General features: G+C 33.1%; 1 long non-coding RNA gene and 1 pseudogene across 1 annotated transcript; one reads left to right on the forward strand and one right to left on the reverse strand.

Annotated features, from left to right (window-relative positions):
• Window positions 1-10165: 10165 nt before the first annotated feature.
• LOC145567438 (uncharacterized) lies at window positions 10166-12069 on the forward strand. The gene is made up of 2 exons (XR_014095629.1): window positions 10166-10331; window positions 11665-12069. It is a non-coding gene; the product is annotated as an uncharacterized LOC145567438 (long non-coding RNA).
• A 573-nt stretch (window positions 12070-12642) lies between these two features.
• On the reverse strand, window positions 12643-14238 carry LOC145567437 (putative inorganic phosphate transporter 1-3 pseudogene; annotated as a pseudogene).
• Window positions 14239-17183: the final 2945 nt, after the last annotated feature.

Consider the following 17183-nt stretch of genomic DNA (forward strand, 5'->3'; position numbering starts at 1 on the left):
GATCAACAAATATGATGAGAAATTTTAGTATGATTTTCAATGCTACATGTATGTAATTGATGTGTTCAAGTGGATGCAATGAAAATTGTTAAATACGAAGCAGCACATAACAATCTTAAAGGTGTGAAATTCTCTAGCTCTGATGACAACATACTATACAATCCTAAATCCCTAAGAAAAGTAACTTCAGCTATAAAAATTTCATCCTCTTTTAGCTGTAGAATCCCGAACGAGGATGCCCCATTTCCTCATAGTGAGAAACAAAAAACAAAATTTGTTTCTCAAATGACATTTTCGTAAATAAATCAACAACTTTATTCAATTGTGGAGCCTACAATAATGAAAAAGTTGTTGATTTTATTCACGAAAATGCCTCCATGAGAAACAAATTTTGTTTCTCAATATGAGAAATAGGGAATTTCCTATCCCACCAGCAGAGACATGCATGCAGTTAAATTTAACGAGGTATAGTGCTGCAGCAAAAGGTGAGCTATACATAAAAGTTTGTTACAAAACTAATGATTTCTCATGCAAGAACAAGCCTCAAAATAATGTTGTTAACAAACTATATAATTTCTATCTGAAGCCTCCTTTGCCATTCAGAATCATCTAAAACCTTCTTTATCATATAGAGTTTCCAAAAAGTAAAACTTATAAATTGTTTTCCAATGACTAATTTTGTTGTTAAGTCACCATTTAGAACAATGATTCATCCCACTTAAATGGAGCATCTGTTGGGGAAATTGGTTTACCGGGTCACATAAACACTTTGAGGCGTGAACAAAATCACTATTCTAAAGTAATATTTCGACCTTAGTATACACACCGGGTATCACGAAATTACTAAGAGATACAACGAAGACAATCACAACAGTGTAGTATGTTTGAGATCTAATGTAATTAAACTTTGGTTAAATTATAATGATGATGATTAAAACAGGCAAAACTAAGAAAATGAAAAATGAAAGTCACAAAAGAAACTGACTCCCCATTTTCTCACTATCCATCATATGCTAATTAACATATTTATATTGAAGCAAAAAACCAAGCCAAACATTGCAAGGAAAACTGGCTTAACCGTCACTTAGGGCATGTTCACTTCAGCTTAATTTTAGTTCAGTTTAGTTCAGTTCTTAATTTACTTCTATCATAAAATATTCATTTCAGCTCAGTTCACTTCAGTTCATCTCAGCTTCACTCCAATCAGTTCAGCTCAGTTCAGTTAATGTGAACAGGCCCTTAATGTTTTGTTTTGCTATACAAGCCAAACGCCACTAAGGAATAACCAGGCTGCTTGGATTTCCTCTTTACCGAGTAATTAATTGCTTCTAATTTCTTTTCTATACTTCATCAAAACACCTCACCTATATTAGCACCTTCACCTATACTAACATTGATTAAGCAAAGTAAACATGAATATTGCCTACATAATATACTCTAAATTACTCAACAGCATCAACCTCTTGTGTAGCTCATTTGGTTACTAGACTAAGTCGAGTCCTCTAGATGGCATTGAACATGTGTATGTTAACTCTATTCCGCAAGGTGTGATGACCTTGGCTGAGATTGATGTTACTTAATTTGGTTTCTCTATATATATACAATATGCTCTCTGAGCACTTTATTTATTAATTTTTTCTTTTCTGCAATAATGAGAACTTTAGAAGGGATAAGATAGAGTAATGTACACATGTTCGCGAGTTACTTTGCATTTGGAGCAAATGATGCTGTAATCTACCCTGCCAATATCCCCACATATTTCACATAATTTATCCTGCACATGAAATTAAGCACGCTAAACATTAATAAGTAACTGATCGTAATTGAGTGATCATAGATATTATACCGCCCCCCCCCCCCCCCCCAAAAAAAAAAAATAATAATAATAATAATAATTTGTGTATAGCTACCTGTTTTTTTTAGCTCTTTTGTGAACAACTACCCGTTTTTAACAAATTTGGTAACAGCTACCCATTTTTTGCAAAAGTTTGTGAACCACTACCCTCAAACGGATTCCGTCCAAATTCACTGTTTAAGAGACCCACATTTTTGTTTCCCACCCTAATTAACCCTCTTCCCACCCTAATTAACCCCCTTCCCAACCTAAACCTAAATGATACCCCTTGGTTTATTGGCCATATTTGGAAGAAATAATAAAAGGGGAAGAAGAGGTAGTTAGGAAGGGTGTTAATGGGAGGAAAACGAAAATGTGGGCCCACAAATGGTGAAATTAGATAGAATTCATTTTTGGGTAGTGGTTTACAAACTTTTGCAAAAATGAATAGTTGTTAACAAATTTCTTATAACCGAGTACTGTTCACAAACGAACCAAAATACGTGTAAGTGTACACAAAATTTCCTAATAGTAATGCTAAAAATTCAACTCAAATAAAGTATTTTGTTTTCTAAACAATATTATGTTTACTAGTTTAAATAAAAATGAGCAAAGTTAATATTTTACGTCACTAATTGTTGCAATTTTGGCTATCATTTAAGTTAAATATGTTACCTTTACTAAAGGTTATATGGTGCATTAGGTTTTTCAAATTATAAGTAACTAATTAGTTTTTCCATTAACTCCCTTTAATCTCTTTGTGCCTAGCAAAGTAGCAAATATTATAATGCACAAAATCATATACAATTAGACGTGGTAATCCTAACCTAGACCCGATGTCCCAACTCGAATGACCCAACCCATAACCCGAAATTGACCCAAAATCATCGATTGGTAAATGACCCGAAACCCAAAATTGATCAGACCCAACCCATACCCGATCCAAAAATGGAGTTAACTCGATCCTAACCCGACACCCGAACTGACCTAATTCGAAATTGATCCAAAGTGTTTGACCCGAACAAACCTGATACCTGAAATTGACCCGAACACGTACAGACCCGATACCCAAAATGTCTCGAATTAAATTGCCTTATAATTGAACTAAAAATGTCCTGATTTTAACCCAACCCGAATATGACCCAATTAACATACTTGACCTGAAAATGGTCTAACCCGAACATACATGTCTTTGAATATACAAGTGTTTAAATGTGTGCACAAATAGATGGTAGGTCTCAAATTCATGATGTTAAGTCACAAGGTGAGCTTAGAGTGAAGGGCATTTTTAATTTCAGAGAATGTATTATAAAAGCAAAATCACAAAACCCAAATTCTTGTAAAAAAAAAAAAAAAACAAAAAATGAAACATTTCAAAAGGCCCAAAACTCACTTCAATTCCTAACCATCATGTATAACATCACATAGTTCAAGCACTGCAAATTCATGTCACACACAAAAATACATGTAAGAAATTGCTACATTAAAGTAAGAAATTGCTACATTTAAGTAAAAAATTGCTACATTTAGGAGAAAATATACCCAAAAGTAAAAAATTAAAAAATTCATTCCTGATTTTATTAATTTAATGAAATTCTTATCAATTTAATTGAATTTCATTTTCTAAAAAAACATTAGTAAATTATGAACTTCACATACAAATATTAAGAACTCTACCAAAATCCAAAAAAATAAAAAAGATAAAGACTAGCTAAGACATGATAAAATGAGTAAATAATATAAAAAAAAAAAGGGATTCTAAGTGAATTGTTTACCGTAATTTGATTGTGTGGGTCATCCATTTTTGTTGATCTCTTCAAAAACTGGTGAATAATTATCAATTTTTTTAATGGGATAGAGATCTGCTTACTGTTTAATGAAGGTGACAGGATGAAGACAAATAAAGAGAAGCAAAATAATGGAGATGGGAATAAAATTTGGTGAGCAGTTGGTTTTTGATTGGTAGATACTAGGTGGGGTAGTGGTACGACTAGTTGGAAAGTGAAGATTGCAAATGATTTTTCGGTACTAGGAATTGAACCATACCTATTGACACAAACTTTAAAAAAAAAATCGGTTATACAATTATTATTATTACTAAATTAGCCCTGTGCATCGTTTTAAAATGAGTAATGAATTATAGACTTTTTAACACATGTTGAGAGAAAACAATTACGTAATATTTTCTAATTAAATATAAAAATACAATTTTCAAAAATCCATTATTTTCATATTTAATTAGGAAGAATCAATTAAACTATATTATTAACTATTTTTAACACCTACTTGTAAATAATAAAATACCGTAATATGCGTAGAAAACCTAAAATTTAAAATTCAATTTGAATTTAATTTTCAAAACAATGATGAATTGGATAGCAAATAAAGGGAAAAAAAAACAATATGACATCATCCTTGCATTTTGGCGGGAAAAAATTAAATAAGAGAGTGACACGTAAGTAGTGATGATGTCAGTGGTTGTTACTTTAATAATATTTATAGGTACATCCATTATAAAGATAACTTAAAGTGATCAAAAGTTACCCTTGAAATGAATAACGGTTACCCCAATCCAATACAAATAAAATTATCTACGTTTTATTAGTAAAGAATCACATTTTAAATGACTAAAAATCAATTATTAGTGATTAAATGTAATTAAATTACCTTTATAAATTTTTTTTATTGTCTATTTATATAGAAATTGTATTATGTTTAAAGTTACCTAAAAAAAAGGCAAAAAATTACCCTAAAATTAGTGAAAAATTACCCTTATACTGCTCGATGTACACTAATATTAGTGTAAACCGGGTGTATACAAAAGTTTTCGACTATTGATTGGTCTTATGGTTTACTTATTTACTCTCTTCATATTTTAATAAGTGTTACACTTATCAAATTCAGTCGTGCTTTAATAAGTATTACACTTTCTTTTTTTTTGGCAAAAAGCTACATTTAAATATTATATCTCTCTCCTCTTATTATACCCACCCAAATCCACTACTACTTTTTTATTATATATTTCCTACCACATTGATTACTTTTCAATAAACTATGAACCCCATTATTTTTCTTTTACAATTTTTTAATACTTCAACTACCCCACTTACCTTTTATTTTATTTAATTCAATTAAATTGTCTAAAACTATGTGTCGGTCAAACTATAACACTTATTAAAACACGGAGTGAGTATTCTCTTTACCTTATTTTTACTAAATTGAAATTATTTATATTAAACTTAAATTATTTTTTATCAAAACTAAAACTAATTAAAAATTATTTTAACTAATTATCTATTATATTTTTTTCTTTAAATTTACTAATTTTTAATGATTAAAATTTATTTTTAGTAAGCTGAAATTATTTATACTAATTTTTTTTTAAAGTTTAGAGAACATAACCTAAGGCCTTGATCACTTCTCCTTCAAAACATAATTTCAGTTTAGTAAAATTAATTTCAAATCAGCAAAAATAATTTTAGTTTAGTAAAAATAAGTTTAGTTCAGTAAAAATAATTTCAGTTTAGTAAAATCAGTAACTTTAAAAAAGAAATAAAATAGAGAATCAATAAAAAAAATAATTTCAGTTTAGTAAAAATAATTTCGTCTCGGTAAAAATAATTTTTGGTGAATAGTTTGACTTTGACCCAAATAATATCCAACGTGGCACTATTTTTGGTGCCTAAAGTATCACATCATCCTATTCGATTAATGGTACAGTAACTTTTAACCTTACTATGGTAGCTAACGCTCGCGTCATATCTAGCCATATCCAGAATTTTTTTCGATTTGACCTTACATCACAAATTTAGTTATTGGCAGCATATAATGAGATAAAATATATAAACAAAAATATTTGGCGTATAAATGTCGACATACTATTATTAAGAGTTATAAATAAAAGGGGCAATTGTCATTAATGATGGTAAATAAACATTTTAGATGGTATAATTGTTGAAAAACTATTCAATTTAAAAAATAAAAAAAATAAAAAAATAAAAAAAAAACTTGTACATATTAATGAGGGTATATATGTAAATACACATTTTGAAGGGTGTAAATGGCGTAACACTATTCATAAGATTAATCTTATACTTTTTATAGGGTAGGAATTTATCCTAATTATGGTTTGTTATCATTTATCTATATTATAATTAAGGTACTCTGTAATTTTATAAGGATAAATATATAAAGCATAATGTTGTTAGTATGTCAACCTTGACTGTGAACCCTTTTTTTTTTTTTTTTTTTTGTAACCATTAAGGGTCGGTTTAGTTTTTTTATTTTTTTTGGTTGGTAGGGAGAAGGGTTCGTTCAGGTCGAAACCTCTCACAGGCCTTCCTGACCCGGGTTAGGGGGCTAGGCACTTTAGAAGTGAAGTGGAAGGATAAGGGAACCCCCATCGCAAAGTGCGTCTAGTGGGCTTTAATCCCATAATCTCTTGGTTGTGAGAGGCAAACTTTTCCACTAGGTTAAGCAAAAAGGTCGGTTTATTTAATATCAATTCATCTAATTTCAAACTAAAGATAAGTTTAGATGAATAACAAATAAAATAAAATACATTTAAAATTTTAAAATTAAATAATTTTAGACAAAATTTTGGGTGTCAAGGAGGTGGTGAAGCATCAGAAATACCTTGGTTTAACGACCCTAATTGGGAAATAAAAAAAGGTCATTTTTTCAGTGTTAAAGGATCGGAGAGGTTATGGAAGAAATTGAATGGGTGGAAGGAAAGATTCTTGTCTTAGGCGGGAAAGAATTTCTGATAAAAAGTCGTTGCACAAGCAATCCCTATGTATATGATGAGTGTGTTCCGTATCCCAAATGGTTATTTGATGAAATTTATGCTCTTATTGCTATATTTTGGTGGGGATCGATAAATACTAGTAGGAAAATGCATTGGCATAATTGGGATTTGATGTATATGCCAAAGTCCATGGGTGATTGGGTGGGATGGGTTTCGGGAATCTAAAGTGTTTCAACCAAGCACTTCTAACAAAACAAACCTGGCGATTGCACAAGGATACAAGCTCTTTGCTACATTCTATTTTGAAGGCTAGGTATAATAAAAATGATGAAATTTTGGATGCTAGAAGAAGGTATGATCCGAGCTATACATGGCGAAGCATGCATTTGGGGGCGCGAAGTCTCTTCTTTTGGATGGACTTAAATGGAGAGTGGCAATGATACGAGCATAAGGGTTTGGGATGAGGCATGGTTGCTAGGTGAAAGTTTGTCTATTGTTCCTACACCTAATTTAAATGCTGATCCTGAACTTATGGTTTCAGATCTTCTTGATTATGAGCAGGGGGGCTGGAACGAAGAGGTGGTGAGGAACACTTTTGTGGTGGAGGAGTGCAACTTAATTTTTGGCATACCTATTTCACCACACTAGCGCGAAGATATAATATTGGTGGCCTACAAAAAATGGATGCTTACAGGATATTGGCTTGCTAGGATTGGAAAGGTATGCTCGTGGGCAATGCTACAAGGTGTTCAGGAAGAGGGTATCTAGAAACTGGTGTGGGATATTGAGGGGCCTCCTAATCTTCGTCACTTCAGCTCGAGAGCATGCAAGGGCAGCCTTGCTGTCAAGGAAAGACTGCATTACAAGCATATTGTGGCTGACATTTTGTGCCAAGGTTGTGGAGGAGCTGTTGAGACCGTGATACATGCACTTTTTGAGTGCATTGATGCTGCTAAAATTTGGTCTCTGAGCAAATACAATGACTTACTATAAGACGACGCTCCTACTCTATCTTTTAATAATCGCTTATGTTGGATTGTTGATCATATTGACAGGAAGGAGTTTAGTCACTTTTTGTATGCTTGTTTGGGCTGCGTGGTTGTGTAGGAATGCTAAGACCCATCAAGAACCTATGGATGATCCTCTACAGGTTGCTGCAGGCTATGCAAAGTTGTTGTGAGATTATATGGAGACATGGAGTATGTTGGACACGTCTTTAAGCCACTATCAGCTACTTGTGGGATGGGGAGTGAATGCTGGAATCCTCCAACGGCTGGGAACATCAAAGTAAATTCTGATGTACATACAGCAGCAGGAAGATGGGTTGGTTTGGGTGTGGTTTTGAGGGACAATGTTGGCAGGATTGTTGATGCTACAACGAAGAGAATTCAGGCCAGGTTTGAGGTGGAAATGGCTGAAGTTGCTGCTGCAAGGTTCGAGTTCAAGTGGCTAGGCAGTTGGGCTATATGCACATAGAGTTTGAGTGTGATGCATATTTAGTGGCTCGAAAGATCGTCCAAGATGCAATGAGCTATTCTCCTTTGATGCTCTTTAATGAGGTTATTAAGAGAATGAAAGATAGTTTTTTGTTTTTTTAATTGTAATCATATTCGTTAGGCGGGTAATACTCTTACACATCTAGTGGCAGGGCATAGTACTAGTGAGTCGACTTTTGTATGGTTGGACAATTTTTCCGGTGAAACTTGATTTAATTTAATATTATAGCCCAACTAATGTTTTCCTAAAAAAGAAAAATAAATAAATAAATAAAAGACTAGTAAAATAAAATAAAAATTTAAGAAAAGTCCTCTACAACAAACAGATCCTAACCTAACCTAACCTAATCCTTATTCGAGTTATTCCTCAATTACTTGTGTGGCCAAGTTTGAACACATGATAGTCAGCATCACTTCAATTAAACGCGTTCCCCTTTTCCGTTTTGTATCAGCCTTCTAATTCCTAAATAATCCAAAAATCGAAATACTTCACTCAATTTCAAATATCAAAATTCAAAATCCAATCTCAAATTTAATTTGAATCTCCTCTCTCTTTCTACAATGGATGCCTTGGATTCCGTCATCGACCCCCTCAGAGAGTTCTCAAGGGATAGCATCCGCCTTGTTAAAAGATGCCACAAGCCCGATAGCAAAGGTACAATTCCAAACAATTAGGGTTCTTAATCTTGATTTTTACCCAATTTTATGCTCATATACTTCGTGTAATTCTTTGTTTTTAGAGTTCTCCAAGGTTGCGTTGCGTACTGCGGTCGGGTTTGCTGTGATGGGTTTTGTTGGGTTTTTCGTGAAGCTTATCTTCATCCCTATTAACAATATCATCGTTGGCTCTGTTTAGGTATTATTTTTTCGATCAGAATTTTTGCATGTTTCTGATTATGAAATTATATACTGATTTCTGTAATTAAGGCGTTATTCATACAGTATTATTTTTGATTTTTTTGCTGTTATATGAAAATTCAGTTTTCATGCTAATTTTTTTTTTTGTAAATTTTGAATCAGTTGTTTTCGTCTGTTGATTTTTGCCCATTGTTGGATTTCCTGATATTTCATACGAAGTATATGCTTCAATTAATTTCATCTGTTAACGGTCATCCCATAATATAGTTCTTATTTGTATTTTTTCACGGTATTTAAGAAATGGGAGGAAAAAGTGGATAAAATATATTAATAAAAGTGAAAAATACACAAAAGTTAGAAAGAAAAAGTGAAAAAAAAAAGTACAAAACATGTGCAAAATTTAAGGGTAAGTTAAGAAGTACAATGAATAAAATTAAAAAAGTGATGGTATAATGGACTTTACTAACTATCCAAAATTAGAAACAGAAACAATATTTTGAATCTCTAAAACAGGAAAACAGGAACTATATTATGGGATAGTGGGAGTAGTAGTTTTAAAACTAAATTAAAGATGTTTACGAGTATAAGATGCTCAGGTTGAATTTCTAGGTCTTTATTGATTGATTCTAATGCAACTCAAATGAGTTGATTTTGGTTTTGAATTTACACATTAGAAAGAACATGGTTGTTTTTGATATTTTTTTCGTTCTGTCAGTGACACAGACAAATTGAAGATAAATCTACAGATATAAGGCCTGTGTTTTGAGGCTATGATAACAACAATGTATTCGCTATCATATCTTCATGAATCATGATCATTAGTGATAAAAAGAATCCCCACAAACGGAATCCTTTCTTTAATGAGCCAAAATTTGATTTTATAGGAAAGAGTTGGTGCAAAAGTCGACACAATGAAATTGAAATGAACTTGCCCCTTTGATGGCTGAGAGTTAACTTATTGCGTTTGTGTGATCCTACAAGCAACTTATTACAGAGTATTATTATTAGATTTTAATTATGATAACGAAGTTCTCCTACAACAAACAAGAATGCAGTATTGTTTAACACACTAGAACATACTTGTAAGTATTGTATAACAAGGGATTAAAAACAAAACAGAAACTTAATAGAAAAAAACAGAGAGAGGAACATAAAGAAACTAATTTCAAATACTTTATACTTCGTAATTTAATTTTCAAATCTCTTTTGCTCTCATTTCTTCTTCTCCAGTCATTTGGATCCGCAGGGAAACCATAAACCACCTCATCTTCGGCAATAAATCCTTTTAGTTGATCATTTCATATACTACATGAATTGGAGATAGTAGATTGATTTAATATGGCAAAAACATGACAATTAAAGGAACATTATGCAAGGTTTCATGCCAATGCTCACGGTAATACGAGTTTCTTTCCATATACCTTATTTTGTTGATAAATTTCTATTATAGAGTGCCATCCATTACCATTTTAATGGTGGTTTGTATGATAGTTAAAATTTGTGAAAAAAGCACGTGCTTGACATGGCAATTGACCATATGATTTATTTTCTTGCAAAATTACATACAAATACATTTTCCTGTGATTTATTGTTGAGTTAATAGATAAACCCACCTCTTGTGGAATAATCGAGTGAAAAAACAAAGCACAAGCAAGTTTCCGCTACTAGTTTGTTCAATGTCATCACCAACACAATCAATATAATTTATTTTCTAAGATCAACAATAAACCAGCAATAGAAACGCATAAAACGCACAAACATATAGCAATGAATAAGCACAAGCAACCATGCAAAGAACACATGATGTTTACATGGGAAACCCCTTCAAAGAGAAGAGTAAAAACTACGGACGATTAGAGAGTCCAACTAATTGCTCTTACTATGATAAAAGAATGTTACACAAACACAAATTCAAGTCTCAAAAGTGGGTACTCAATTTACCCAATAACAACAATCATAAGAGGTTTGAAGGCCTAAATTGAGAAAATATCACGAGAAAATAGAGTTCTTTCCAACAACTATAACTCACAATATGTAGCAACAAACAAAAATCACACCGTTAAAGATGAAGCCCTTGATGTTCCTGACAAACTGTTAAAAAATTGAGCTAAATCAGATAATGGATGAGCCTTGATTAGAGGTGATTTCTAAAGTTACTCCTTGTAAAACGTGAAATGACTAATCTTTGGAAACCCTTTGTTTCCTCTTAATGTTACTCTAGTGTCCACAACTCAACAAGTGAGCCAACCAAAGACTTTTGTTGCCCATTTACTTTCACGCACCCCAAAAGTGAACAAAGAGAAGCTTTGTTCCATATTAAATGCTCAAACAGTCACTAGTATTAATTGTCCTGCTAACAGTTCCTGGGCTCTCAGGAAAATTTTTGAATGCTCTCAAATCATCATTTCTGCTTCTGGCTGGGACAGATTTATCAAGAAAGGGTCCTTTTCTATCAAGGAAATGTATAAGCACTTGCATGGAGATTTTGTGAAAGTTTCTTGGAACAGGGTGTTATGTCAAAACTTGGCATCTCCTAGAAGCCTCTTTATCTTATGGCTTGCTATGCATAACAGGCTTCCTACTAGAGCTAGATTAGCTGCGTGGGGTGTGTGGATGATAGTTCTTGCTGTTTATGTAATACTACTCCTGAAACTGTTGAACACTTATTTTTTGAGTGTGTTTGGTCATCTCAGATTTGGACTATGGTTCTTGCTCATTTGCATTTTCAGAGAGTTCCTGGTAACTTTACTAATGAGCTTACTTGGATTATGAAGAGTGCTAAAAGGAAGGCTGCTAAGCATCAGGTGGTACTGATGTTCTTTGCTGAGTGTGTTTATGCTATTTGGCTTCATAGAAATGATCAGATCTTCAATCAAGGTTCTAAAACTGTTACTGCTGCTCAGTTGTTCAGAGATATCAGATTCAAGGTTGCTTGCAGATGTAGAGAAGATATGAGGAAATTTTGTTAATTTCTTTGTGGTGTTTTTGCTGTTTTTGCCCTTTTGGTTTCCTGACCTGTGAGTCAGTGTTTTTTTGGTGTTTTGGTGTATCCTAAACTGTTCTCTTTGGTAATTAATAAAATTCTTTTTAATTGCCAAAAAAAAAAATGCTCAAACAAATGAATTTGTATGCTATTAGATGTCTCACTATTATTAATATGTTTTTACTTTACGATCTTTACCTACCATGGTGTACCTACTTTTTCTGCACTCTCATGTTCTTAGCCCCTTTCTTACAAAGTTACAATATAAATTAAATTAACTAATTTACATTACATAAACCGCTTATTTTTACGATCCCCACCCAACATTTGGTGTCAATTATACTAAAATGGTGTATGTACATAATAAAAATAAAAAACAAAAAAAAAAAAAAAAAAAAAAAAAAAAAAAAAAAAATTCCTTAAATCATAGCTATAAATTTATACGAAGTATTTCGCATATAGTATGTTTAATGGCTTCATATTAAGACGAGATGACAACATAGTTGATCAATAACAATTCATCAAATAAACATATAGCTAAAAATTTAGCCGTCTTGCGCAGAAATTTGATAATACAAGGGAATTAATTAAAGGTATTTTGATTCTCCCAAATACCTTATTAAAATACCAAAAAGAGGCTGATACACAATACAAACAACAAAATCATACTAAGATGTACCATGTATAGTACACTTGGTATTTTAATTAGTAGTACAAGTAATAATCAAGCAACAACTTTGCATTCATATTCAGCGTCATCAATTTCAACATCTCCAGCAAGTTCTTCAAGAGATTTACCCATTGGTTCAGGCACTAAGAATGTGCATAACATACCAATAAAGTTGATGACACCAAGAATGATGAGGGACTTCTTCTTGCCTATACCAGCTGGATAATTATGAATTCTCTTCTCCGGGTCTTTCTCTTGTGAGGCGTATAAGAACCCAAAGGCTCCGATTATAGCCCCTGCTTTTCCTGATGCTGCTGATATACCGTGGCAAGTGGACCTTAGCCTAGCTGGGAATATCTCGGCTGGTATAACAAAGGTGGTAGCATTCGGACCAAAGTTGGCAAAAAAGAAGGTTAGACCATATAAGATTAAGAAACCAATACGGTGATCTTTGTTATTCCAATGATCATAGGGAAAGGCAATGGCGAACATGAAAACTGTCATGAAAAAGAATCCCATCATTTGGATCCACCATCGTCCAATTATGTCTATGAAGGCGACAGTGAACCAGTACCCTGGGACTGTCCCACAAAGAGCGATCAAGGTTGAAAATCGGGCTATTTGATAAACCTCCCTGATAGCACTCATCTCACCTGTGGGCGGGATCCATCCTACAGACCAGTAGATATCTTTTTGAAAGAGGTTTTGACTGTAAAAAGCAATGTCGAGTAAGAACCAAGTACTGGTGGTTCCTAGGAGGCGGATACCATATCGGCTAGCAAACTCACGTGAGAATAGCCCAAATTGGTGATTCTCACTTCTGAGTAGTTTATCAACCTTCTCTTCCTCTGCATCCAAATGAATGTTGAGGATTTTTGACATATCTTCAGCAGCCTGTCTCGAGTTCTTAGCCACAAGGGCGGTGTACCTAGCTGTCTCAGGCATCTGCATACGCCAATAATACGTAAAGATAGCAGGAATGGCTCCGAACATCAAGACAATTCGCCAAATAAAGTCTGATTCCGGTGGGATAGAGGCAATAGGGTCTACATTAAAAGGGGGTGGTTTAAACTTGTTTTCAAAGGCTGCTGAGACTAATAAGGCCACAATCCCACCAGCTAAAATCCCCATGCCTTGCATTGCAAAGACCGCGGCAATGAATGTCCCACGAGTATTCTTGTTTGCATACTCAGACATGATAGTGGCCGAAAGAGGGTATTCTCCTCCAACACCAAACCCAAGCCAAAATCGAAAAAAACAAAGACTAGTCATTACCCCTTTAGGAGTTTTCCCAAATGACAGTCCAGAAGCAAATGAAGAAAAGATCATCAATATTAAAGTAATACCATAAACCTTTTTTCTTCCCATATGATCTCCAAGCCAACCAAAGAAAAGCTGTCCAAGTAAGGTGCCACAAAGCGCGACCCCATTCACAGCAGCTGAGACATTGATAGGCAAGATCCCTGGCTTCTCCGCTCCAGGTGCAGTGTAGTACAAACGTCCTAGTAGTCTTGCCACCATAGAGATGCAGAACAAGTCATATGCATCTGTGAAGAAGCCCATACCCGCAATCGCAATGGCTTTGAAATGATACCATTGTGTTTTGGCCACATCAAGCGCGTTTAGGACTTGCAACTGTCCTTCTAACATGATTGAATTTATGAAATTTTTTTTGACAGACAGCTGATTTTTTTCTTTAATTTTACATAACAAAGAAATCTGGCAGTCTGATTAGCTTAAATTTGTTTACAACATATAATTGATTTTGAAGTATGAACTTCTAGCATATGCTTGTATATATAGCAAGACTGGGTTGTTTTAGCTAAGTAAAGACAAAAGAATGAAATTGATGAGGGCGGCAGGATTTTGGGATTGCAATGGTTGTTCTTCTATGGCTTTGAAACAAGGCCAGTACAAGTAGTTCAATCAATGTATAGGATAAACAAAAAAGAAGAAGCTAGCTAACTGTTAGTTATATCAAAGGGTTAACAGTTGACTATAGGAGAAAGAGGGTTAACAAAACCACAATTCTATATTATTTTCAATACCAATTGTATATATATAAATTAAAAAATTAAATTAAATAATTCCTCTCTAAATATTCTTCTTAGGTGTCATTTGATGACCAAAAAAATTAAAACATATTCTTTTGTGTTATTTGGTTAGCAAGTAGAAATTATTTCGTGTGAGTTCTGATAACTTGTGTCTGGAGTCGGTAAAGGTTTATCGTCCAATTGAATACTTGCACAATCAACGTGGATTAGCTAGTCTAGGGAATTATTCGGGGATAACCGATCTGATTTTAAGTTAGCAACTGATGACAAGAATAAGAAAGGAGATGAAAGAGTGTTTGAGAGAGAAAGAGAGAGATAAAGATCGTACCTTGAAAATGAATCATGCTTGGGTAATAGAAAAATAACCAAGATGGAGCCACCTATTGACATAGGTGGCATGTAAGTCCAATAGGTGCCTACGTGGTCGAAAACATCTCTCAACGTGGCTATAAATATAGGCCATTATGGAGATAAGGCCGATAACGGAGGTTGTAGGAAAGTGACAATCTGGCACAATCTTGCCTAAATCATAACGGTGTCAATACCATTCCTTACAGAAATTTCACTCCTTATAAAATGGAGGAACTTAATTTATGTACCTCGGTAATTTCCACTTCAATCTCATGCTTAACCAAACGCAATCTAGCATTTCCTTCAAATTTCAATTTCATTGGAATATAAATTTTCATGTTCAACTAAACGAACCCTTAATTAACTCACAAATATAATGTAAAAAAAAAAAAAAATTAAATACGAAGAAGTAATATATTGCATTTTTGCTGCCTCTTTTTTACAAGATTTCAACCTCATATGAATGTATGATACTCCTCGTGTAAAATATGTACCGATAGAGCTTCAATCCCACAACATCTAACTTTAAAAGCTTAGGAGTTAGGAATAACCTTTAATCCGTGTAATTTTATAGTTTAGCCGAAAAGAAAAGCCAAGGATTTAGGAAACATAATTAATATATATATATGTATATATTTTAAAGAGCCACATGGCGGGGTGAGAATCAATCTCAATATTCTTGTAATCGTGAACGAAATTTCAACTATTTGAGTTATCTCTCACTCTTCAATTTTAGTTTTTTAAAATGAAAAATTAATTTTTTAATTCATATGAATTCAAGTTTTATCAACCTTTGACTTAGTCTGTATGAGATTCATAAAAGATACTGATATAAGAGGTCAATCTAAAGTTTTTTATTTTGTATTTATTGGTGAACCAATCCGATGTTTAGGATACTACTGTAAACTTTTTTACTTATATTAAGGTAATTAAGTGGTAAGCATATCTAGCTAATAATTAAGCTAATTTACATGGTTATAGCCCCTAAATTCTATCTAAAAGCCATGTCACACGTTCCTACTGAATCTTTGTGAAATCAACACGTTAGTCCTGAATCTTTGTGACATATAATAAGAGCAAATAATCCAACTCAAAAAGTCAATTATTATTTGTTGTTGAAGTGTATTTGCCACCACGTTCGTAACATATTGTACAAATGTAGAGGTGTCAAAAGCACATCCGACCCGATTTGAAACCGATCCGAAAAATATCCAATTTAGATTTGGACTCACATGGATGTAATAATTTAGTATGACTTAATTTTAAAATTATACCCGATCCGACCCGACCATATCAGACCCGATTCGATCATCCGAATTGACACCCCTATATAAGTGTGCTACAATTTTTCGGAAATAACCAAGGTAGCTCTTATGTTATATTTTATTTCTAGATTGATCTTTTTGTTTTTTTAGAAGAAAAAAATCTAAAAGAATATACGAGGTTGAAGTGTTTCAATACTATATGCACGCATTTGATGGTTTATTGTCAATACAACAATGAATTTATATTTTGAACTTTGACATAATAAATATAAAACCACTTAAGTTAATAATTACCAAACATAGCTTAGTCTAATGGTAGGTTTGCATCTCACGAATCAAATTTTACTTTTGGGGTGGGAATTTCCCTTACCTTTTAAGTTAATAATTAAATTAATTATTATGCTAATTAGACAGACATATCAAAGCAATGGAAAATGTTATCACCAAAAGATCCATATTTTGGTGTTTATAGAGTATTTCTAAAATGAAAGAACTAAACATATCGAAAACAATGGAATTTTGATAAATTATGTGTTTCCATTAAGAAATAATGGATTTGAAATATGTTATCATGCATAAACGAGCTATTTGCCCACTCCATTGCAATCGAAATAACATCAAATGAAAATGATATAGAACCAAGGACAATGGAAGAACATCATTGCTGGAGTGATTGGCCGAAATATAAAGAGAGAAATTGAGTAGAATTGGTTATAAGAAAGCATATTCTCTAATAACCAGAAATAAAGCAAGACTAATTGCTCAAATAAAGTTTTTCCCTAATGTTAGGAATTGGTTAGAAGAAAGCATATTCTCTAATAAAAAAGGAATGAAACTATTGTAAGATTTTTGGTGTGCATAACATTCTTTAAAGGATTGCAAATGCAATTGATGGATGTTGTTACGACATATATATTTATATGGA

This window comes from Chenopodium album, chromosome 11 (assembly GCF_948465745.1).
Source record: "Chenopodium album chromosome 11, dcCheAlbu1.1, whole genome shotgun sequence".
NCBI classification, from domain to species: Eukaryota; Viridiplantae; Streptophyta; class Magnoliopsida; order Caryophyllales; family Amaranthaceae; genus Chenopodium; species Chenopodium album.